The following is a 25,215-nucleotide window of genomic DNA, read 5'->3' on the forward strand; positions in this document are numbered from 1 at the left end:
TTGCATCATGACTTTATTGCATCATTTCAATTTATTAATCACAAGAAAACATCCTTTTAACCATTTATCAGGGCAGGGTATCTTTACTCACCCTTCCCAAATAAGCAGCGTCCTCACCTCCACTCACTTATTCTTAATAACCAAGCAAAGACCAACCACTCACTTTCAGCCCCAAATCCTTGCATCCGTCCAACCACCAGAGGGAGAAGCAGCATGCAACCACTCACTTTCACCCCAAAACATTCCATACACCAAACCAAACACCAAAGGGGAAACAGAAGAGGGACAAGCCTGTCCCTCTTCTCCACCCAACCGTCTGAATGCAGGCTGTTCCTCCCTCACCTAATGCCAGCTTTTCACCAAATCCTCCAAAAATAAAACCAAATGCAAATTAAACAGATCTAATCCAAATTCATTCAGGTGCACCCCATCCTCTCTGAACCACACTGTGTCCCTATCAGCAAAATCTCTGTTCTCTAGTGTCTGTATGCCCACTACCACTAGCTGCCTTGCCAACCTAAAGTTAACAAACTGCCATGCCGCTCTACTGCCATAAAACTGTTAGCATACCTCCAAAACAAACAGGCTATTATCTCGGACCACACAATACGCACACTCAGATACAACTTATCTAAAGCATCCAAATTCTCCCTTATCCGATACAACAACTGCCACTTCAAAATTAAACCCAAGTCAGAATTAAACCCAAGTCATTAGCAACCAAATGTACAGCCAAGACTTGAGGAAGCCCCATCTGTGATTGTATACCTTGAAACTCCTGCATATGCTGATTCCACCTGAGGCCTCTAATGCCTTGCCATCTAATTTTCCACCCTAACTGATGCAAACGTAAATTAGTGCCATTAATACTAACTGCAGCCCTCTTTTCTGCCCAAAAACATACAAGTGGCCTAGGATGACAACCTCCTTAACTTAAAAAAAAGAACAAATTTCATTATTCACTATCTAATATAAGACAAAAAGGCATTTGAAACCCAGTGCCCCACCCTCTTAAGGACCTCAACCAAACTACCTTCCTTTGCTAAATCTGAAGCTCTACCCACATGAAAGAAATGGGTGGAAAACCTCTCACCCACAAAATCCATATATTGGAACATACTCCTCATTACATATATAAACTGACTACCCATTATCACCCTACGCCCCCCTTGATCGAAAAACCAAATCATGTGAACTCATCCTCTGGGTTGTTAGCAGTTCCCTAGCCCAAACCACTGCACACATCCATTTGCACCTGTCTTTCCCCAAAATTATTTGGGTGCCTCTCCCAATGTGATCTGTCTTAGATTTCAGCAACCAAATGTAAACTGCTCCAGGCAGTATCATGACATCCCCCCAAACCAATGACACCAACAACTCTGACACTCTAAAAGCCTCATAATACATACATAAGCTCAATGTCACCCATAAAATATAATCAACTGATTCACACTCACCAAAGCTAAGCTCCATAATAAAACCTTAAAAACTTGCCTTATCACCGGCCAATGGTTATCACTATTCAACCAATCCACTCTACCTCATCCATTCAACATTTGAATAACCATCCAGGATTTAGTGAAATCCCACAACCCTGACACCCAAGCAAATATATTGATTGTGGCCAACTCCACCTTAATCGACTGCACTGCCTTACCATATGCCTGAGCCCAGGCCAACTATTGCAATAAAAATTCCTCCAGCCAGACTGCCTCCTCCTCAGGCAGCTGCAATCTTTCAAAATCACACAATGCCCTACCATATGCCTTCCTGATTGATGCTGTCCAGGACTGTTCCAGCAATAGTCTGGTCACTTCAACCCAATTCTCCACACCTTGTCTGGCACTGCCTTCGGTTCCTCTGATACCACTGGAGCTAACTGACGAAACCTGGAAAACTGAAAGTGAGACAAACTATCAGCAATCCCATTCCTAGCACCTGCCACATGCATACCTATAAAAGAGAAATTAATCAGAAAACTCTGTAAAACTAACTCATGTAAAACTAACAGTAACAGTCACTTCAACCCAATTCTCCACACCTTGTCTGGCACTGCCTTTGGTTCCTCTGATACCACTGGAGCTAACTGACGAAACCTGGAAAACTGAAAGCGAGACAAACTATCAGCAATCCCATTCCTAGCACCTGCCACATGCATACCTATAAAAGAGAAATTAATCAGAAAACTCTGTAAAACTAACTCACGTAAAACTAACAGTAACCATTAAGACTTAGCCATCTTCACCTGTAATACCTGAACCACTGCAATATCATCCGAATTTAAAATAACTCTCTTTCCCCTCAACTCTTCCTGCCAAACCACGGCTGCAGACCAAACATGCATTAACTCTAAGAAGGCAACATCCTTCTTCCAATCATTCTTACACTTATCCAGCCACAGAGCCGCAAACCACTCATCCCCAAAAAACACCCCCATACAACTACCCCTGCTGTATCTGTAAATAACTGCAAATCCCATTGAACAACCCAATTTGACTGCCAAAAGGAAACTCCATTAAACTACTCTGAAAAGGACAACCAAAGAGTTAAATCATCTCATGTCAACTTACCAAGTCTTACTCAATGATACTTGCTTTTTCCCCCTTTCAGCAGAAAGGCCACAGACCTACAGAAAGTATGACCTGGGTGAACTGCCTGACATGCAAAATTCAGAAGCCCTAAAAGCTCCATAACATCTTTAACCTGCACTTTGTCCCTAGACTTCACCCAGGCTGGATTTTCTTTCAAACGGGTTATCTTCTCCCTTGATAGGCAAAACAATCCATGTTCTGCATCCACCAACAAACCCAGAAAATGTAATGTCTTCACTGAACCTTCCAATTTCTGCCTAGGCAATGAGTCCCCCAGTTCCTCACACATCCCCACAAACTATCGCATACCTTCCAATGCTCCCTTACACCGCTAACCTACAAAGAGGAACTCATCCAAGTAATGAACAACCCTTTGAGTGCCCACCTGCTGCTGCCAAATCCAATGTAATGCCGTGCTAAACTTCTCAAAAGTAGCACAGACTACAGAACATCCCATTGACGTAGCCTAATCAAAATAAAACTTGTCTCCAACCACCATGGCCAATAATGACCATACCTCCTCCCGTACCAGCAGAAGTCGGAATACAGATTCAATACCCACCTTTACCAACCAGGGATCTTTAAACCCCCAAATGACCCACACCGCATCATTCAAAGATGCATAACTCACCTTAACCTTGTCTACTGACATAAAATCATTAACAAAGTTCCCCTCTGTGTAAGATAAATGGTGGATCATCCAAAATTTATCAGCCATCTTTTTAGGCACCAAGCCCAAAGGTGAACCCTTAAAACTGTCAAAGGGGGGGCTGTCATACGGACTCGGTAGCCTACCCACCTACCACCAAAGCTTCCAAAATATCTTCCTTACCCTGCACTATTTGTAAGTTCTTACATACTGCTCCATTCCCTGCCACCTTTGATTTAATAGAAAAACCCTGAGAAAATCATTCAGTTAGTTCCTCCACCACTGCCACATCAGGATATTGCTGCAGCATGACCCACAACACATGCCATGCACCTTAATGTGAGAATACATCCCCAGGTGTTCCTCTGCCCCCCCCCCCACCTCTCTGCCCACAAAAATTCCCCCTACCTTGTACACTTTGGAATCCCTGAAAGGCAGCTGATAACCCACTCAGATCATATGAAACTGAAACTTGGCTGGCTGCATTACCTTCCCGCTGACCATACTGCACCTCTGGGTGTATACCTGCATACCTTGACCAAGTGTGCAAAAACCTACATGCTGCCCCAGCTCCTAGCATGACCTTTCACCACCTGAACCAAGGCTGTTCCTCACTCACCTCAAGTCTGACATGCTTACCAAGCCTTCCATTAGCATATCATTACCTGCAGGAGCAGCATGCACTGTTCCAATGCCTGGAGCCTCCACTGTGACCACATCTCTCAATTGTGACTGACATTCTTTCTTCTGTCTGGTTACCTGCTTGCCCTTTGCTAGTTGCTTTCTCAGAACTAGCTTCCCCCTGTTTCACAGGCACTGGGGTTTCGCTGCCAGGCAAATCCTGAAACAAGTCTTCCACCTGAGAAATGATGTCCACCCATGTCTGTCACAGCATCTGGATCTCTGCCATCTGCTCCTCAACCAATGACATGACCTATTAAAAGGAAGAGACCAAGAAGAATACTTTACTCAGACATACACAGAGGTACCAAAATATATATTTTCTTTTATAAATATACATATAGTTATATATTTTTTTTTAACCTCCCTCACATCAAGAATTCAGACACAGCTATTGTGAGAACTGCACCCCCCCTGTCCCAGACCACACTGCCACATGCTCAACCCACAGGCCATTCCCTGTTACACATACCACCAAAAACACAGTTATGAAAACGGACCAACTTAAGAGGCAGAATCCAGACATTATGTGCAGATCTGTACAAACCACACTTAAGAATGGGGGAGAGAATATCTGGACATACAGCAAAATCTGTATATCTGAGAGGTACATTTAGCACAACCTCACACAAATCACTAGGATCCCCTTGAAATGTGCATGAAACTTCACTGAAGACCACAGCCATACCCCCCACTGCAAGACATCCAGACAAAGCCCAACCTACCATTCAACCACTGAGACCAAGAAATCTGGACAAAATCACAAATACAAGTGGGACAAAGGCCCAAAACAGGGAAAACTTTTAAATATTGCTCATACAAACTTAACCCTTAGATAAAACAACAGGTTTTACATCAATATGCATGTTCTGCCCCTTCCCCTCCCAGTTGTGACCATACCTTGGAGTGACTTATTGTCAGAAGTGACGCCAATCCCAGTTTATGGAGGCAGTGTGCAGAGTATGAAGTTTGAAACTCCAATCCGGTATCATTGCTTAGCTTCGATCTTATAGCTCTGCCACTAATTAACCGGAAAACTGCAATTTTATGAAATGTACCAAAAATATACTGCAAATGTCCGGACATTTAATCCTTGCCTACCCCCCCCCCCCCCACCCCTTTAAATATATAGGTTCACAGGCAAATACTAGGCCATCACTTTGCAGACTATTACAAGCCTAACTGGGAAAACTGTAGATGTACCACTGATTTTTCCCCCTCTTTCTTGCACATCTTACCTCATGACAGATCCTGAAGATAGTGCCACACCACGCATGCGAGGTGAGCAACTGTTAAACTAATGGCTCTCCTAACCATCAGCATAGCCAAGCAATCAGCCAGAATCTTGAGTACTACACAGCCATTTAAAGAAGCAGCTCATGCACTTTCCCCAAGCTGCTAAAGGGTGCCAAACATCTCTACTGATTCTAGGCTAACCAGAGATTGGTTAACAACATTTTTCTTTCAATAGCAAAAAATATCAGAAAATAAAACCTTGTAACACTCATATATTTGTGGTTTTAATTTTTATCCTTTTTTTTAAATTTTGGGTCTGCTCCTGGCTAACCACCACCATACTAGAGATTTCAACCACTGTGCCACCATGTACAGGCAGAAGGAAACGCAATCAACAAGCTTAATCCATATCCCCAGCTTACCTCAGGGAAAATGACTGCAATGAGGATGTATAAGCCTTTGAAACTGGATTAGCCACATAATACCCAAACCACAATATCCACACAACCCCAACCCGACAAAGCACTGAGAGACACAAAACACACAAAAAAATATGTATATGTATATATATATATATATATATATATATATATATATATATATTGATATATATATATATTGATATATATATATATATATATATATATATATATATATATATATAATTAATAAGCTCCTGCAGTCCCATCAGAATATCGAACATATCCCACCACCACACTCTACCTCTGTATCAATGCACACACGCACACACATGTGCCACCCGAGGCCTACCTGACCACTGCAGTACCTACAGTCATCTTGGACATAATCTAACTCTAGTAAGATCATGCCAAAATGAGATCCCTAAACCAATTACCCACAGTTTACTACTTGATGACCTTTTATAGGTTGATGGGTTCATAGGTCAGTGCTATGCTAGCTGTCCTTGTGGACAGGCTATTTCAAGCCTAGCCAATTTCCCTTTCTGTGCTTGAATTAGCCTATCACACATTATGCTAGCCTTTGTTAAATGCCTGCTCACCTGGTGCATTAATTACATTAAAAACTGCAAAATTGCAGTCAAAAATGCATGATATTATCTTGGAAATGTGATACGTGATATGCCTTAAGAATATGTGGGTGGGGGGGGCTCTTTTCTCTTTTATTTTCCATATTTGTTTAAAAAATTATTGCATGGCCTCTTTAATCCAAACAGTACTTTGTATCCTAATGACTTTCTGATTCTGCAATCCAGGAAATCCCTCTGGCATGTCATTAAAATCCTGCAGGCTGACTTTAATAAATTAGAGAATTAGTTTGTTTGCGTCTTTCGGCTTTTCCCGGTTAGGGGTCGCCACAGCGGAACTCCAGTCTGCTAATGATTGGCAGTAGAGTTTTACGTGCTGGCTTGCCGGGCCTAATGCACAACCTTCAATGAAGGAACGCCCGTTCACTCATGTTGCCACACAGAAGATGCTCTAGCTGAGAATCGAATGGGCAACGTCTAACTGTGAGGCGACAACGCTACCGCAGCACCATCACCGCAGTCAAAATTAGAGAATTAGTACTCATTAAAAAAGGAGTTTCAAATAAAACTAACTCTGTTTACTTTGGCAACTCACTAAAGCTTACCAAAACAAGTCCTACTATAATAACCAATGAAATTCCTATGCAGAAGCTTGACAAGGTACAAAATTCAAATATCGAGATATTGGGCTGGACCCCACACATTCTTGTTCATGGCACACCAGAGTTACTTCCTCCTCTTTTTTCAGTATACCTAATGGAACATCATTTTCTACATTTGTCCTTGGTCTATGAATCATATGCTTTATACACTATGCCAAAAATATTTAAGTCAACACTTAAAATCCACACTTTCAAACAAGCCCCTTGCAAGTGTTACTTCTCAAAATGGTAGCATTTTATCCCCATGTCCTTAAACTGCATTGACTTAAGCAGATTATTAATTTTAATTGTGCATTGCATCTAATAGCTTTATGTGCTCTTTAATGCATAAAGTATTATATGTAGAAGTGCATGTCACCAGCACCAAAAACACCTGCTGTAATTAAGCCTGTTTTTGTAATGATGTCAACATATACCTGTTGCATGCTTCCTCCCTCCACATAAAGGACATCATGTCACTTCCTCCTAATCTGTTAGCCTGTAAAACTCCTGGTCAGCATCACTAGTTGCATAGGTGGTGATCCCCTCCTAACCCTACCTCCCAGAGAGGAGAGGTGGCTCATAGCCCTGTCATACTACCCTCAACCCTAGCCTACCTTACCAGTTTCCCAAGTCAGCTTCTGAGCCAATGTTGTTGGTAGTGCAGATGGATGTTTTGCCTCACAGATTCATAGGTTTGACTACACAGTTGAAAGGAGAGATCATTTTTAGGCTAGTTGCTGCAAATATCCTTTCCTATGTGGTATTTAGAGTCCAGACCTGACGTGATTTTATGGTTACCCATCAACTCATCTAGGCAGTGTTTCAAGTGGGTTAGGCAGCTACTTTGATATAAAGGAAAAGTATGTTTCATTGCAGAAGAATAATTCGAGAGTTGTATCTGTTCCTCAAGCATGTTCTGTTTATGTTATGGTGAAAGTTTAGGTGCCTTGTGTGGGTGTTCATGGTATTGCAGATTTTGTGAATGTGTATGAAGTCACAGAGGACAGGACCATTTAACACCTTGTAGGTTAGGTAGAAGTCACCCCGTAGTAGACTGTATCAGATGAGAAGGAGAGGTAGAGCTTTAAGGTGCTCTGGATAGATCGTTGTACTCAGGTTCTTGATTTTCTTTACAAGGAAATATATTTTTTTACAAGCTGGGTCATTTATTTAGACAGATGCATGCAAAGACATTGTTATATTCTATTACAGCTCTAAAAATGGAAGTAGGGACAGAGAGGGAAATAATAACATCCTTTGATCTAGAAGATATGTGTTTTATAATCAGCTGGACTAGGTTGAAGGATTGGCTAATGAAAGTGGATATATGATACTCAAAGCAGAGTTCATTGTCTGCAAAAGTGCTTAGGTTCCTGGTAACAACATCAAGTCGTGAGGTGGTGTCATTTATGCGGTAGGTGCTTGGGTGCTTGAGTTTTCCAAAGGACATGATACTCATTTTTTTTTTAAATGTAGATTTATTCATTGTTGTGTTAGTCCATCTTTGGCTATCTGACAGTTTTCTGGTTAGTTAATGATAGCTCAAAGTTTGCAGTCATCTACAAACCTGGTCAGCCAAAGACCCTTGACATCAGCTTTGATGTCAAAGGATTAGATGAAAAACAGGAGTAGACCTAACACTGAATCATGAGGTACCCCACTAGTAAAGAGCCTTGATTAAATTCTCTGAGTGACTCAGTATTTGATCTAGTAGGTAACATGACACCTTAGATTTAGTTTGTTTAATTTGTCAGAAATACCTGATTGTAGAAGGGCAATGAAGGCATTTGTCAGGTCAAGGTAAATGGTGACTAAAGATTTGCCCTCATCTAATGCCTCAGCAAATTTTTCAAAGATGAGTACAGGATTAAGCAAGCAGGGTCTTCTTGCCACAAACTCAATTGGTAAGGGTCAAAGGACTTCTATTTATCAGTTCCAAAATAATATATTCCATCTTACAGATAAGGCTGGTAAGGCTTATTGCTTTGTAGTTGCCAGGTTCAGTTGTGCATGTGAAGATTCAGGCATGATGGCAATCAGGGATAACTTGGGGGGGCAGGGTGGTTGAGCTAAACTTATCTACAAGCACAGGATGAGTGTTACTGTTATGAATCAGACTGGTTCAATGCCAGGCATTATTCCAAAGAGTTCTAACATAGTCAGAAAAAGCTGCTTGGCTACCCTTTGACAGATGGAATACATTTTAGTTCATAATTCTTTCTTGAACCTATTGAGTTCTCTTTTAGAGCATGGGTTTTCAGTTTATTCCTTAAGTCCAAGAAGTTTTCCTTGCTTGCACTAATGCCCCACAATAATGGCTTGTTCCTAAATTTGGCACTGTAATTATGTCAGACTGAGAAGGATATTTATCTGCAGGCACTGACGTGTGAATGAAAGAAGTGCTTCTGGCTACTGGTGCTCCAAGGGGAGGAGGGATCCTAAACTATTATGTATCATCAGTTAGTTACAGTAAAATTGCCTTTGAGAAATTCCTGAAGACAATAGGATTAATGGGCAAATTAATCGGCAAAATGGACTCTGCCCCAATGGTGAATACTACAGAACAATGGTCAGATTTGAACAAAGAGGCAGTAACTATAGGTGTAGAGCTTAATGGGGGTATATTTGTGAGGATTAGGTCCAGTAAATATGAAGCTTTGTTGGGAGATTGCAGTACGTAGTCTAGAGCTTTTGCATTAATGAAATACAGGAAACATTGTGCATTTTTATTTGTAGCACTATACGTTTTCCAGTTTTTGGATGGATAATGAAAATCCCCAACAATAATATTGTTTGATTTGCTGGTCAGGGACTATGGTTTTATTCATGCTTTGTGGGTTTCAGGTGTCATAGAGTGGGCATTTTAGTTGATTAGGATATGGTAAGAGGTTTTCCTGATAGCTACCATAATGGTGAGGTGTTTGATGACATTATCTTGTCATATTAGTCTAGATGTGATCAGCTGTAGAGTACCACTACCTGTAACTCAAATAGTCTCAACAGAGAGTCTAAATGAGGGTTAGGTATTGAATCCTGGTTTGCAGGGTATGTTATCTATTCATTAGAACCATGTTTCAGTGATGATGCAGATGTCAATATATTCTAGTGTGATGAGTGCTTATGACAGCAATCTCTTATAGCGTCTTCTAATACTGAGCAGCACAACAGGTATTCAATCCTGATATTGTCTGGTTTGTATGGCAGACAGAAGAGTCTGACATTGCCTATAAAAAGGATGGGAGAAAGGATGAAGAAAGCTTTGGCTAACAAACAAAGCCATGAGAAGTGCAGGCCACTGCTGGCAAAACATGTAGGATTGCCAATGACTTCCTTCCAGGCTGACAAACATTGCCCACCCCTCCCCCTGGGAATGACACCAATAATTAGATCAATTGCTGAAGCCAATTGACTTTTATTTTTATTGTGGCATTATTTATGGCAAAGGAAGTGTGCTGCTCAAGACTTGCTGGATACCATCCTCAGACACATACTCAAACAGGTCCATCATGTCTCTTCATGTAATCCAAGATGTACATACCTGAAATCATTCACACCTTCATGAGGGATAATCAGCTCATACGTGTACCTGGAGTGAAGGGACTCAAATGTCTGCTGAATCTTGGCACCTGAGATACCGCTCACCTTCACCCCTTTTTTCTCAGTAATGTGAGTAATGTATATGTGTGCTTTACTAGGCAGTTATACATGAGAAGGACATTTCCATGTGTTAAGGTTTGCCCATATAGCCTTAAGGATTTTAGTCTGTCAGCTAGGTGACTCTTCTATGTTAGGTGGTGATCTATGTGTTGTTGTTCAAGTGTCTGTGTGTTGCTGAAGAACTTGTATTCACTTGAAGTACTTAGTGCTATGTATAAGACCACCTATGCTGCACATTACTTCTTTTGTTTTATGGTTGCTGAGGAGCATTGGTTGAATATGGTTGGCTGACAGAGATAGCAGAAGTACCCCTCCACAAGAAGTTTATGTTTTGTATAGCTTCCTGAGTACAATTGCAGTTCGTTTCCTCCATGCATCTTATAATCCTCTTCCCATTTTTTTCCAATGTGCAAATTCAGAAGTGACAATAGTGCTAAAACCAAACTCTCCTCAGCCTCTGTCAGCCATTTTGACAGCTTCTGGGTAACTATGGTCATTTGTGTCTATCTTTCATAGGGAGTAAATGCTTCACTGTTGGAGCTGACATGGGCAGTTCAGTGGTGACATCAATTGTAACCTCTCTGGAGGGTGAGGAAAGACTCCTCTTCTGAAACTAGATAGGGGGCAACGGCTGTGGAGACACAATGGCAGCTGAGGTGCAACAGCAGTCGCATGTCCACAGTATCACCATGAGATACATCCTGGATTTGCTTGATGAGTATCATGCCTGGTGGACCCTGATCACTGGGCCAGTAAAGGAGCAACTGTCCCACATCAGTCATCCAAGTGTGTGATAGCTGGGGTTTTTGTCATCTCGACTGGTGTGACAGTACATCCATGCCAGTAGTTCATCCTATACCCATCCTAGTGTTGCCATTCCCTCCTATACACTGTTCATTGTCAAAGCCCTCCCTATCACCAGTTGTCTACCCTTTTTTATATTCCCATTTACTGTCCACCCCACTGTTGTATGTTCATTACTCCTATCAGTTTGTATCAGTGGATATTTCTCCATATCATCTACCTGCCCTTTTTCCTCTATCCCACCAAAACCATACTTCATTACTTTTTCCTTCTGCCTTTATTTTTCATGATAAACATGGGAGCTACCCTATAATAAAATAGTCCTTCTTAACTATCGTATTGCTTACCACTGTCTTTTCATTCAGCTTGATTTACTAGTTTCTTCTTCTTTATTTTGACTTTCCTATCCAGCTTTTTCCCTCCCCATTCGTACGTTGATTGCATTGACAGCTTTGATTGCACACCTACACCGCTGTCCCTGTACATCATTGCGCTGTGTTATGCTGAAATATGTGTGCGTCTTTGAACAATGGTGAAATGCTGATAGCTGATATACTGCATGTTGTCACATGTGTTGCCTTGGGTACAGTTCATTATATCTCATGGCATATACATTGCCCGGGCAAACAATGATGGCACCGCCCATTTGGTATCCTGATCCTGAAGTACTGTTGGACTACGTATTACTGTTGCCCCTTGCCTTTGTTATGTGCTTAGTATACTGGCATTATCCCTTGTCTGTTGCTTTCATAATTAGCTCTCAGATACTCTTCAAAGTGATTATCCTCAGCTTTAGTACTGCAGAGCTACTCTGCACCTCTATGAATCCCACTCATTGCTTTCATATAAGTGTAACACATTTAAATATTTATCAGACATTTTACATTTATTTAAAAATTGATTACCAGGTAAGTGGACTGGTCAACAGACCCTTTTCAGCCATGACTAATACTCTTGAGGAGCAGATTATAGAATACAATAAAAACTGATAACAAAAGTGATAATGCATCATGCATTATATTATAACAAGAATGTATATCAAAAGTAAACACACACAGAAGAGCGGTAACAAGAAATAACAATACTGACAATATTTCAAGCAATGTGGAATTATGTACAATATTTACAGTATTTACAGGGTGGTGTTCTCTTAGCAGAGATTTTTGTATCCCACTCAAAAACATAGCAATTCTTGGTGACTTCAACATCCACCTTCTTAACCCACAGAATCACTCTGAATCACAAGACGTGTTAACAATTCTCATCCTCTCCCAACTGCTAAAAGGCTTTACCCATCCCAATCCTTTTTCTTATACTTGATCAAGGACAACTGTTCTGTGACCTTTGCCATGAAATCTTCCCATCACCAAGCCTACAACCAGTCAAATCACCTTTTAGGCTACAATCCAGGCAAAGAATCCAAAACCTACATACACAACTCTCACAGCACTACTTGGATGACCACTTAAGCCAAGACAATGGACATCCTGAGGCAATGTAGCAATTGATTCATGTACTCTGACAACCCACTTCTAGTCCACACAAATTCATTATGTGAGAGATGCATCTATATCAAGAACCTAGAATACAGGCTCTCTCACTCACCAGTCAGTCCATCTGATAATAAGCAGGTTGTTAGCATGCATACCTCACCTCCTGCACCTACCAAACTAACAACACATAAACCTACATATGCAGAGGTCCTTACGAGAAGCTTACCTAAACATGAGAGACCTCTCAAACACAAACACAAGCATGATTCACATAATACTTCCCCTGCAGAACATAATACACATAATATAATCACACACCAGTGTCTCACCAGCCAGGGCCCAAAGGCATAACACAAAAATAAACATCTTAGTCATAGGTGACTCAGTTGTGAGACACACAGATGTACATCTCACCATGCTGGATAAGGAAAAAGTCAGCTGTCTGTCAGGAGCCAGGATCCACCACATCACACACACACTCAAGTCTATCAGCAACAGGCACTGTTATGATTTTGTCATAGTCCATATTGTTGTGAATGACTTCAGACGTGCTGCACTGGACTATATGAAGAGAGACCTGACTGAGCTCTCTGATTATGTGTCTCAGGGGTTCTACTTCAAATAAATGAAAAGCAACATACCCAAATCTCTAAATGTTGAGACAAATTCACCAAAACCACACAGTCGCCCCCTTACAAGATGCTGACATTTGTGCAGTCACTGAGATATGGTTTATGGCTGTGGAGAGTACCCCAGCTATACCAGGATACATTTCCTTCCACATGTTCAAACCACAAACTGAAGGAGTGAGATCTAAAGGAGGTGGTGTATCGATATTTATTAAAGATAGATTGGTTGAACAGTATTCTTCCAATTCACGGTTCCAGCAGGAAACAATCTCAAAAAAACTCAAAAGCTGTTGAAACATTTGTTTTTAGCTCATTTCTTTTAATAAATGCAAAACTTCTACAGATAAAACAGTAAAACTTCAAACACATTTGAATGGAAGCTTATATAACATCCTATGTCACATGAGAACCAAGAACTTTTTTATTCATGACATTTAAAGCTATGCACCCCTATTAAAATCTTTATCCAATAGCTTAAATTACATAGTGTTCCATAGATATTAAGTATTGAAAAAAGATGCCACCTAAACACAGAAATTATCTGTCTAGTCTGATCAATGAGTTGATATATGAAGTGATCAACAAACATGAGATGAATTCTTTTGCACCTATTATCCAAAATGAGCCCAGCATAACACATATTGCTCTTCAGCATTCCACAGTAGAACCACCTCTTTCCCCCACTCCCATACTCAAATCAGGGGGAGCATGGGCATGCATTCTACGATCCTCAATTACAGTGGTGCCTTTATTACTCCATACAGTGTGGATAGCAGACAGAGAGAATTTTTGGAGAAGAACTGGGCTCTATTCAAGGAGGACACAAATATACTTAATAAGGTGGGTGACAAATTAAATATAGCGTATAAACATGGCCATAACCTAAAGAAAATAGTAGAACATTTTGGCACTGGGAATTGTTTTCACACAAAGAATTGTAAAATGGCAAAATATGGCTTCTGATCTATTTGCAAATTTATAATGGTATGTGAAGAATTCAAAGTAGGTAACCAGACTTTCGAATTAAAAGGCTCATTTAACTGTCTCACTATTGGCATTGTATATGCTGCTGTGTGCCAAAATTGTCGAGCATTTTACATCAGTAAAACTGAACATAAATTAAAAGACCATGTCTATGAACATATAAATGACATCAGAATTAACAAGGGAACAAATTCTTTAGCCAAACATACTGCAGAAATTCCGGGTAATTTTTTTTCAAATTTGTGATCATTGAGAAAATAACACAAGATGAACATAGGGGTCTGTGGCAGCTGTATCTAGAAAAACATAAGCTATTTTGGCAACTCAGTCTCCATTATAACAGCTGGCCCCGACCTAACGATCACAACTCCATTGGCTGTTTACTTAAACTTAATGCTTTAAAAAGATTCAGTAAAAAAATGTAGATTATTTCTCATTTTTCAGTTCTCTTCTTATAGTGCCTTATTACTACATTTTGCTCATAATATGAATATTTTTTGGATATTTCTTTGAATCTTTTTGTTGTGTAATAACACAAAATTTTGGGAGCAAGTTTTTTATGTATTTTATGCTTTTATTATGCATTTCATGATTTGTCTGTGGTATGTTATGTTAAACTAAGTTTAGGTGACATATTTTTACAATGCTTAATACCCATGGAACACTATATAATTTAAGCTATGAGGTAAAGTTTTACTAGAGGTGTACAACTTTAAATTTCAAGAATGAAAGAGGGCTTAGTGTGACCTAGGATATCATATAAGCTCCATTTCAATTGTGTTTGGATTTTTACTGTTTTAGCTGAAGAAGTTTTCTATTTATTAAAACAAAAGTGCTAAAAGCAAACATTTCTACAGCTTTTGAGTATTTTTTGAGATTGTTTCCTGCTGGAGCTGTGAATTAGAGTCTCTGCAGTAATGTATTTTTCTTCATGGTTTGTAAACTTTTGTTCTGGAGTCTTTTTAAACAGCATGATTCCCTTGAATTACTTCAGGTGCAATTGACTGTAGGTAAGATTCCTCTTCAGTTCATTGACAGCTGACCCCCTGCATGAATCAGTACATGCACTCAGCCTACTGGCATCTACTTGAGTCAATCAAGATACAACCAAACACCCTGGTTTTAATTACCCATCCATTGATTGGGTAAATTATATGTGTTCTAACTCGATGAACAAAAACGGCAAGTGAGCAGTAAACAGTACGTCAAGGGAGTCTCCTGCACCCAAGAGAATACTGACAGACAAAGAAGATAAAAACTTGAACGCAGCTTTATTGATCAAAATAAAAGCGTTTTCGCTGTCAATGTAGGTTGGCAGCTTCCTCAGAATAGACATGAAAAAAATGTCTATTCTGAGGAAGCTGCCAACCTACATTGACAGCGAAAACGCTTTTATTTTGATCAATAAAGCTGCGTTCAAGTTTTTATCTTCTTTGTCTGTCAGTATTCTCTTGGGTGCAGGAGACTCCCTGGACGTACTGTTTACTGCTCACTTGCCGTTTTTGTTCATCTGGTTTGTGTTGCTGTTTTCTTTCATCATGTGTTCTAACTCACTTACCCAAAAGTTCCTGGACTTCATTAACTCCAGTGCATTGGACCAGCTAGTTGACACACCCACAAGGGCCTCAAACATCCTGGATCTGGTGCTCACCAACATGGGGGACTGCTGCACCATCCCCATTGTGTGGCCATCCGTGGTGAGATCTGGCCACAAATCAGTCTCGCTAGAACTAACTATATCACAAGACCCCCCCCCCCCCTTAGCAAAAACTAGATTAAAAAACTTCTGCAAGGCCAGTTATGATCTCTTACATGACAGCATAAATAGCTTCATAGCCCCACTCCATTGATGGAACAGATACCTATGCTGAGTTATACACCAATTCTTTATATGAGCACCTGCACAATTGTATCGACTCTGCTGTACCTGATAGAACAAAAGCAATATCTTCAAGGAAAAACAAACCTGCCTGGTGACAACTTCCAATAATAGACTGTAAAATAGGAGAAAGAAATTGCTGTCTAAGAGTAGGAAGGAACAGTCTCAAAACTGGAAACACTCTGTCCTCAACTTAAACAAGCAAGTAAGACTCTTAGTGAAGTCCTCCAAAGCTAACTATGAAACCAAATTAGCTTCCCTAATTAAGGATAACCACAAGGCGTTCTTTAGTTGCATCTGTAATCTCAAAGGTAAGGCCCATATTTGTGCTGAACTCATAGTTAATTTTCCTACATATACAAAACCTGTGGATATAGCAAAGCTGCTGGCTGACAGGTTCAGTGAAAACTTCACTCCCCTGTCCCTGCCACATATAGCCCAAAGCATCCCTAACACCTGTCCCCCACCTAGTATCTCCAAGAAGAAGGTCTTAAACACCCTCTCCAAGGCGAAAAACACAGCCTCTGTGGGACCAGACAACATCCCGGGCTGTGCTCTACATAAGTTAAAACAAGAATTAGCATCGCCATTGGGCATGATTTTCAATCACAGCCTAAGCACTGACTTTGTCCCAGTGGAATGGAAAACTGCTACCATCATCCGTTTGCACAAAGGTGGTGCATCCATGGACCCCAGGAGCTATAGACCCATTAGCCTGACCAGCCTTATCTGCCAGGCCATGAAATGAATCATTAGGAATCTTATTAACAAAGATATAGGAAATCTCCAAACACTCGACCCCACATAGTCTGGCTTTGTCAAGGGGAGATCATGCCTGTTAAACTTGGTGGACTTCTTCGAGACAGTCACCAAATCCCTAGACGAGGGCAAATATGTGCATATAGTCTACCTAGGCTTAGCCAAGATTTTTGACACAATCCCCCACTCAGGCATCATTGATAAACTTACCCAGCTAGGTATCAACACATATATTGTCAGGTGGGTTGCAAACTGGCTCACTGATAGAAATCATATGGTCAGAATAGGGAACTCCACCCAGACCAATAGATCAGTACCCAGTGGTGTTCCTCAGGGATTGGTTCTGGGACCCCTACTGTTTGGAATCTGCTTCTCTGATGTACAGGCTAAAACTACAGGACTGTAGCTAACAAAGCTTGCTGATGACTGAAAACTGGGAGCAATCACTGAAACCTCTAGAGATGTCAGCATCCTGAAAGAAGGTCTTACACAGGTTAATGACTGGTGCTAAAGTCATGGTCTTAAACTTAATGCAAAAAAAATGCATTATCATCCCCTTCAGCAAGGGTGATGTTCCTGCAAACTATCACATCAATAGCCATACACTTATCACACAGTCAGTGGTGAAAGATCTGGGCACAAAGGTTGAAAGCAACCTTAACTTCGATCAACATGTCTCCACAGTGGTAAGAATGCCATTTTATATTGCTCATCTCATAAGTAAGGGCATTGCCTTCTGAAAAAATGAGGTTATAACCCCCCTGTACTCTTCCCTCATCAGGCCAATAACAAAGTACAATTTTCCTTTTGGTATGTTCTTTCCAAACACCTGCAGCAATTGGAGAGAAAGCAAAGGTTCCTTAGAAAGAAAATTCAGGGTCTTCAAGATCTGTTTTGTGCAGACTGACTGAAATCATTGTCACTTTACTCTGTGTCATATAGACTGCACAGAGGCGACCTGTGCCTTGCATATACATCAATCTCTGACCCAGCTTTAATGGAAATGCTGCACATTCACAAATCAAACTGCACACAGGTTACTCGCTCAGAGGACCATAACCTGGTATGTGACATCAACAGAACTTGCTGGAGAGATAGAATTGTCTCACAGAGGTTGCCCCACCATTAGAACAAGCTTCCTATTCGTGTTAAACAAAGCCCCTCCTTGGCCCTATTTAAGCATAATTTGGACGATTGAATGGGTAACCAGAAATTCACCCCAGTGATTCCACCTGTGTCCCTCTTGGACAGGGGCAATAGGTGCTGATTTTAGTGTCTGCTTGAACCACATCCTTGGGAACATGGGTTGAACTTGGCTAGGCATGTAAGGGCCCAGGGGCCATTAGCCTAGTAACCTCCTTTGATCCTATGATGTTACCATTGCCCTCACAGCCTTCCATATCAATCTCTAGGACACTCATTTCCCCACAAGTAACCAGACTCCATAGACCCACAAATAACAAATGGCAAATTAAAGAACTTAAATCTCTGTATAACATGGACAAAGAAAAAAGTCTCAAACTGAAAAAAATTATCATTTCAAACAACTAAGAAGTCTACTCAAAAACACTGCAAGGAAATACAAAGTTAGCTCCCTTACTTCCTCTCAATATATAACAATCCACAGCCAAAACAAGCTCTGGACACTTGCGAATAACATCACAGGTAGAACTACTTCCAAGGATCATCTTTAAAGTGACATAATTCCCACCTCATCTGGACTTCTTACATCTGTTGACATTTTACTTGAATTTTCTATTCTCCCAAACTTACTCTTCTCATAAACAACCACACTCCCTTTGAAAAAGAAATCCTCCTTAACTCTCCATCATTTAATTTCAAAGCCATAACCAGCAAAGATATTAACAAAGTTCTTTACAACACCCTTCTGGATGCTCCCCCCTGGAATAAATTACTTCCATCCATGGTTCATCTTTGTCTATTAAGACCACACCTCTATCTCTCTTAAACACCTCTGCAACACCTGCCTCATTAAACGTATCATGCCCCAACAAATGGAAAAATACAGAGTGAGATCCATTCCAAAAGTCACAAAAATCTTTTCAGCCAATGACTTCGAACCCATTGTAATCCTTCCAACTTTAGAAAAAAATACTTGAAAAACTAGTTTATGACTAACTAACCCAGCCTTTTCAAACTTAGAAAATGTTATCTCCCTATCAGCATCACTTCTGGTCAGGACAGAGTATATTAACAATTTAAGGGAACCCCATGTGTTAGTAAACTCTCTCCTAAATATAGGTGTCAGCCCACAGGCAGTACAGTAGTTTTACAATTTTCTCTCAAACAGATCCTTTGTTATACAACTTGGCTGTACTTCCTACAGTACAGCTCCTGTTCTCAAAAATAGGTGTCACACAAATGTCAATGCTACCCCTAATTCAGTTCTGTTTATATGACCTTCCCAGCTTACCCATTCTGCTATACAGAGATGGTATCTACATGACAGGCTCCAACACTTTCCTCATTGCAAACTTCCTACAAACAGACTTCTCAAATCATACTCAGTGGCTTAGCTAGCATAAACCAGTTATTAACATAAAACAGCTAAAACTGTATGCTGTTCAGAATGCCTCAAAGTGTCAAAAACACTCCTCCATTCAGTGTATCCCTGTAAATAATAAAGAAACTCTAGAGTAATTCAATGTTTACAGATGCCTAGAAAACCAGTTAGACCCCTCTCTCAACTTTCAACACCACATCCATGTAAGCAATCTTCTGTTCTGAACAGAAAAATGCCACACTTCATATTCACCAAAAGAAGGTCTGTGACTTGGGAAGATGCTCTCTTCCACGCACTCAATATGCTCTTCCCCAAAATAGACACCACATCAACAAAGAGCAGCTGCCAACTCTAAGCCATCTACAGCAACATCTGCAGATGTATAACCTTATCACCCAGTAGATAAACTCACTGAAATAGCCTTAAAAAGGTTAACTGTCTGCCTATTCCACAAAGAGTCACAGTACTTCTTAAGACAATGACTTTAAACTAATGAACAGCAGACTCCCAGAAAGACAGACTCCATACAGCCACAGCTCCTTTTCCACCTCCAATTTCTTTTCACCTTCAACCTCAACTGTGTTACCCCATAATCATAAGAAAACAGACAAAATATTACCTCTCCATCATGGTCCCCAGAATCTCAAAATCCATTTTCAAAGAAATATATGACACCTTCTCCTTACTCAAATTCGGAAAATAATTAAATCCATATTTCTTTATGAAACCTAAATGGAAATGCTCCAGTGAAAGAAATGTTATACAGACCATACAGGCTCAGGGTCCTGCTGTATTTTTTGTTGTATTACTAAGCTGTTCATCTCTTGTTGTACATTATTTGATTCCATTGTTATACAGATCTTTATTTGTTAAATATCATAGATAATTTATTATGAAGTACTCAACAAAGTCCACCATATATTTTGCATAATATGCTTTGTGGAGTTTTTTGATATATGTATTTGTTTGTTAACATGTGCATTCACTTATTTTTTTGTGTAGGTTTCCACCTGGGTTAGCCTAAAAATTGTCCATGTAGATCAGTATTCTACCCCAGTTAACAAATACATAAAAAATAAAATAAATAAATAAATATTTACTTTTAAAATAGTTTTAAATCATTGTAAATGAATTTATTAGTAATCTTTTAATGAAAACATATTCAATAGCTAATATTCTAACAATTAATGCTGTAATTACAAAATCATAGCATTTCTACTGGTATCTGAGCAGTAAACTGTATTAAACTGGGAAAACTCTACTTTTTCAAAGGAACGTGCATTAAAAGTGACCTAAGCTATATTACAACTGTACTAGTTTAACATGTATGTAAATAGTTGTTTAAATAGCAAATGAAGTTGCATTGTACTTGATTTTTCAGTAAAATACAATATGTGAAAAAATGCATACAATTATATATAACTTTACTTATTCCAGTAAATATATTACAGCTCAGAAATTAAACTAAACCTTGACCTACAAATGCCTCCACTTTTGCAAAGTCTGCTACTTGAACAGGCTGACTTGGTCACATGGTGATGATACCTTATTTGAACAGTAGCTTATTGGGCTGTATCCTCTAAGGAAGCATGTAACCATGGAAACAGGAAAATTACATCTACAACTGAAAGTAAAGTCACAAGAAATCAAATTTGTTGACTAGAGAAATTGACTGTCAATTGAACAAAAAGTTAATAATGACAACTAAAATGCAACCAAAATTACTTTGGCCAGCACTGCCTGTAAATACTCTGAAAATTATATTTTAGATTTGAAAGACAGAAAGAGTAAGGACATAATGAATCTTTATAGCTTTTAGTTCAGATGTTTCATTTTTCTTGGCCATTTATGTCTGTTTCCATGGTTAATTTTCAAATTGTTTGAGCAAACTTTGCACTGTGCACCATTATTTAAAATAAACATGCTTTAATCTACTTCTTTCAAGAATTTTATTAATTTTCTTTTAATGGATGTGCCTGATGTTTTACTTAGCAGCTTAAGTGCTATTCATTTTTCTGGTGCATGCAACTATGTGATGTCTGTCCTACAAAGGCTAATGGCTGAGAACTAACAAACTATTTAACTATTTGCAGGTTTGCTTATTTTAAGGGTATACAGTGAGTATATTCTTGTGTTAGTTTTGACTAATACCGGTGTACTGTAAATTTGGAAGGGAAGGATATTAGTGTTAAAAAGTTATTATTTACCCTTCCCCATTCTTAAGGTGGTGAAATGACGTGGAGTCAGTGATTATAATTCTGTTTTGTTCTGTAGCAGTACAGTGTAGAGATTATTTAGGTGTGGTAGGGCTTGTCCATTTCACAAGGCAGTGGTGCTCATTTACTCTATAACCTTAAGGCCAATTCCCCTTGCACAGTCAATCATATCAGCGATAGGAATTATGACAGCTGTGTGGGAGTTATAACCTATAGCTCCATAACAACGCATACATTTATTTTTTTTCTTAAGTCCATAAAAACACATACATTTATTTTTTTTTTCTTAAATCCATAAAAAGTAGTGTTTGGACAGTAACAAATTGTCTGCATTTTAAAATGTTGCTGTATAAGGTATTCCATATGTTAATATCTGGTGGTTCATTCCTGTTCCACAGTTTTATATTACATTTTATAGCAATTGTCAGTAATGTCCAAAATGGAGAAGGATGTGAGAAGGTGATCCTGTTTAATAATGCAACCAAAATAACTATAACAGTGGTTGTTTATATTACTTTAAAACTCATTTTAGACTAGTGTGCTGATTGAACCTCACTCCAAATTTTCTTCACTTCTGAGAATTTATTAAAAACATTCTGCCAAAGTCCAGCCTCAGAACTTAAACATCTCTAACAGCTATTTGGAAAATTTAGATAAACTTCATAACTGTTTTATGTGTATATAATCAGAAAGTTAACACTCTGTATACAACATATGTAACTTGAAGATAATGTTCAACAAGGATGGAGATAACAAAATAAGATCTTCTGAAATGGAATCAGTTCTTCACCATCAAAATCCTTTATGAGACTCCAGAATAAGCTACCTATTGCTTGACAATTGTTTTTCAATAGTCTACAGCATTCTAAAATACCATCCAACATCTGCAATCCTAAATGAGTTACTGGCAATAAATTACTCCTAACTGGGCATTTAAAATACAGGTCTGTTATAAAATTTGAATTGTATGAGCCCTAAATATATTGTCTCACACAGTTATTCAAGAAACCTGTTAAGTTGCATACGTATACATGCTAAACCAAAGGCTTCACATTTATATGGCTTCAGGAGTTACAGAAGTACCAGCATACCCATCTGAAGGCCACAGTCTGCAAAACAAAATGAAAGGTGGTCAGTGAAGCTCAACATTTAGTATATAGCTTCCCTCACAAAAAATCTACTTGACTCAGTTTTGCTTCATGCTCGAGGGCAATGAGACTGGGATCCCTTTATTAGACATATGCATGTAGTAAGATCAGAAATATGTCCAAACATGCACGTTCAAATTTTTTCAGGGCCTTCCTTATTTGTATACTCTCACTCCGAGGTCACTCCAGTTCCCAGAAGGAGTGAATATTCTTTTAGCAAGAAAATACTGGTTGCTCTTTCCCAGCTCCCCACTGATCTCAAAATAGTCATAGACTTTATATAGCAAGTCTTTAAATTCTGCTACAACGAGCAGTGAATGATTATATTCCAAGGAAGCATCCCTCAAATGAAATGATACTCAAGAAACGACAACAATAGCACAGGCAGGCTGAACAGGTAAACCTCGAAATCATATATTATTTTTGACTTTTCCAAGTTTAACTACATTTTGCTATAATTTCAAATCTGTGTTTTTCATGCCATACCTTTTTTAAGCTTGTTGAAAAAGTCACAATCTGCAGAGACATCTCTTCCTCTATAATTTGAGTTCAGATGTGCTATGAACCTAAACAAAATAAATTGTACAGATTATATTACTGTCTCAAATAAATACTTGTTAACAGTCATTATAGTATTTTCAATGAATGGCCATGCATTTAAGTATCTAGAAAAGTTATCTACCTATCGCCTTAAACAATGTCACTGGCCTATCTTTTTTAAAGAAGACTACATTACTGCACATGCTCTTTTTAAGCCATCAAGCAGACTTCCCTCCTATAAACTCCTTCCAGCTTTCCAATCAGATTTAACAATAAGATGACAATACTGACATAGAACTAGTGCTAACTAGAAACTTTAAACCACCTCTCCTTTAATTCTTGCCCATTGCTTCTGATCTATTCCTAGAACTTAATGGGCTCCAAAAGCCTAAATGTCAATTGTTGCCATTTTTAGTATTCCATCATTACAGTTTCCTTCACAATGACCCAAATGTGTAATTGTTTTATTTGCATTAAGCTAAGATGTTGAAGAATATCATAAGTAGACAACTCTCAATTAGCTACATCTGTTTGAGTATCAATAAGGGCACGATGCAAATCATCAGCATAAAAAGTATTACAAATCTTGCAATAAGACATTTTCAACAGCCTCTGAAGATACCAAGTACCAAGGAGCACTCAGCAGCATTATCAAAGGCTTAATTGCAACATGAATAATAATGTTGAGAGGGAGACAGAGAGAGAAAATTAGTTTTCTGCCATGCTGTCTTTAGAAATAATATTACCTCTTTTGATTCAGATCATAAAGCAAAAATATACAGAATTGACTGTCATTATCACCAGCTGAAGTAGCCCAGAGGAGGCCATGGCAGTAAACAAATAATCCCCTGAAGCCTTATTTGTTTTTTTTTTACCAGTGGTTTTCAAATCACTGAATAGCACCATGCTAGCTAAAGAAATCTGCAATGACTTCAACAAACTCCTAATATCAAGCTGCATCAAATATATTTTAATATTCTCCAATATATTTGCTTATTCAGTGACATAAATCTACATAAACTTACAAATATGTGTGTAGTTATTTACCAGTGTAGTGTCCCTTTCAAGCTTAGTCACTACTGCAATAAATGCATATTTCCAAGAATGAAAAGGAAAAAAATCCACTGTAAAATGAAAATGAAACAATGTTAATAATGTTTCTAGCACATCTGGTGGAAGATGTCTATCAATCTGTTGAAATTCTCAGTAACCTTACATGGAAGGCTTGGTAAGCTCATGACCTAAAAAATGTCATACTACATTTCTGAAATATTATGAAGATTTTCTATTAACTCTCTCAACATATTACAAAACACACCCAGAATATTAGTAATGAGAAATTACTTTACTCCCGTTTGTGATTCAATATATAAGATACATTATAAGTTTAAAATTGAATATTAACCATTTCCATAAACATTATTTTTCTTGTCCCTGTCAAGTAAATTTTACTCTGAAGCATTCTAATTCAACAGCAATTTTACAGTCTACTATTTGTTTTATGATTACTAACAAACTTCCTGTACTCCATACTTCTCTGACAGGTGTGATCTAAGGTGTTGTCGACACATGCATAACAGCACTGCATTTCTTAGACAAATGTATCTGAAGTGTAGCAGTCCAGCCTAAAACCTGCTTCAATGTCTCTCATTTAAAACATACTGATGTGGAATCATTGTGATGATATTCATTTAATTATTTATCCAATTTTTAAGCTAAACACAGACTTGTTTCATTTAGCAGGATATGGTAAAATATGACTAATACAGGGGATT

Source organism: Protopterus annectens, chromosome 14.part0 (assembly GCF_019279795.1).
Source record: "Protopterus annectens isolate FY-2018-M chromosome 14.part0, PAN1.0, whole genome shotgun sequence".
NCBI classification, from domain to species: Eukaryota; Metazoa; Chordata; order Ceratodontiformes; family Protopteridae; genus Protopterus; species Protopterus annectens.